The sequence below is a fragment of the Bos javanicus genome, chromosome 2 (genome assembly GCF_032452875.1).
Source record: "Bos javanicus breed banteng chromosome 2, ARS-OSU_banteng_1.0, whole genome shotgun sequence".
Taxonomy (NCBI): Eukaryota; Metazoa; Chordata; class Mammalia; order Artiodactyla; family Bovidae; genus Bos; species Bos javanicus.
The window spans coordinates 9,643,161-9,645,479 of NC_083869.1; positions in this window are offsets into that span (position 1 = coordinate 9,643,161).

Here is a 2,319-nt window from a genome sequence, read left to right on the forward strand (position 1 = left end):
ATTCCCACCAACAGTGCAGAGGGTTCCTTTACTCCACATCTATTTACTCCTGCATCTATTATTTAAAAGGTTTTTGATGATTGCCATTCTAACTGGTGTGAGATCCCACTCTAGTTTTGATTTGCATTTCTCTAATAATGAACGATGCTGAGCATCTTTTCATGTATTTATTAGCCATCTGTGTGTCTTCTTTGGAGAAATGTTTGTTGAGGTCTTTTGCCCACTTTTTGATTGAGTTGTTTATTTTTCTGGTATTAAGTTGAATGAGCTGCTTGTATCTTTTGGAAATTAATCCTTTGTCAGTTGTTTCATTGCTATTATTTTGCAGATGGTGGTTTTCTTTTCTACTTAATGTCCTTAAAGGAGTTTTCTTGTACAGAAAATGAAATAAAATAATTATTATATAATTATATTCTGATAATGCTATAAACTATGCCATATTTACAGTGATTTTACTGGGGTTTTTTTTTTTCATCAAGAAATATATAAGTACTACCAAATTCCCTCTTTTATTGTAGTAACAGTTCAATTCAGTCGCTCAGTCATGTCCAACTCTTTGTGATCCCATGGACTCCAGCACACCAGGCCTCCCTGTCCATCACCATCTCCTGAAGCTTATTCAAACTCATGTCCACTGAGTCTGTGATACCATCCAACCATCTTATCCTCTGTCGTCCCCTTCTCCTCCTGCCTTCAATCTTTCTCAGCATCAAGGTCTTTTCCAAAGAGTCAGTTCTTCACATCAGGTGGCCAAAGTATTGGAGTTTCAGCTTCAGCGTCAGTCACTCCAATGATTCAGGACTAATTTCCTTTAGGATGGACAGGGTGAATCTCCTTGCAGTCCAAGGGACTCTCAAGAGTCTTTTCAAATACCACAGTTCAAAAGCATCAATTCTTCAGTGCTCAGCTTTCTTTATAGTCCAACTCTCACATCCATACATGACTACTGGAAAAACTATAGCTTTGACTAGATGGACCTTTTTTGGCAAAGTAATGTCTCTGCTTTTTAATATGCTATCTAGGTTGGGCATAACTTTTCTTCCAAGGAGCAAGTGCCTTTTAATTTCATGGCTGTAGTCTCCATTTGCAGTGATTTGGGAGCCCAAGAAAATAAAGTTTCTCATTGTTTTCATTGTTTCCCCATCTATTTGCCATGAAGTGATGGGACCAGATGCCATTATCTTAGTTTTTTGAATGTTGAGTGTTAAGCCAACTTTTTCACTCTCCTCTTTCATTTTCATCAAGAGGCTCTTTAGTTCTTTTTTGCTTTCTGCCATAAGGGTGGTGACATCTGCATATCTGAGGTTATTATATTTCTCCTGGCAATCTTCATTCCAGCTTGGGCTTCATCTATATATATATATACAGAAGCTTGAGCTTCATATATATATATAGGATTTGAGTTTGTTGAATCATCCCTTGTGACACTGGAATAAATCCAACTTGATCATGGTGTATGACCCTATTGTTGAATTAGGTTTACTGATATTTTGTTGAAGATTTGTTCATCCTTATTCATCTGAGCTATTGGCCTGTAGTTTTCTTTTTTGTAGTGTCTTTGTATGGTATCAGGGTAATGGTGGCCTCAGAATGAATCTGGGAGTGTTCTCCCTCTACAGATTTTTTGGAATAGTTTGAGAAGATAGATAAAAGTTGTTCTTTATATGTCTGGTAATATCCACTGTGAAGCTGTCCAGACCTGGACTTCTGTTTTCTGGGAGTTTTTATTACAAATTCAATTCCACTTCTAGTGATTGGTCTGTTCAACTTGTCTATTTCTTCTAGACTCAGTCTTGGAAGGCTATCTTTTCCTAGAAGTTTGTTCATTTCTTCTCCTTGTTCAGTCGCTAAGTCATGTCCAACTCTTTCAGACCCCATGAACTGCAGTGTGTCAGGCTTCTCTCTCCATCACTATCTCCCTGAGCTTGCTCAAACTCATGTCCATTGAATCCATTAATACCCTGAATTAACTTTTTAGCTAACCCAATAAATAAGCTCTCCTGCCCAATCTTATTTTCTAGTCCCCTTAATTAAGCACTCTTAGAATTCAGACCCACAGGTTCTCCTCCAGCACCTGTCAATACACAATGGCTAAGTCTCATTTTCTCTTTAGAATGTTAGGCATTATTAACACCAGAGTATCACAGAAATGTCAGAAGAGTCTAGAGGTTCAAAATGTCCAGGATCATTCACCCAGATATTCTCTTTGCAAATATTAAGATCCCATTTTATCCCAACCAGGCCCTGATCTTGTCTTAACTAACCTCCCTTGATTGGGCATTTAATCTTATCTGGAACTCTACACTCCATTAACTACTA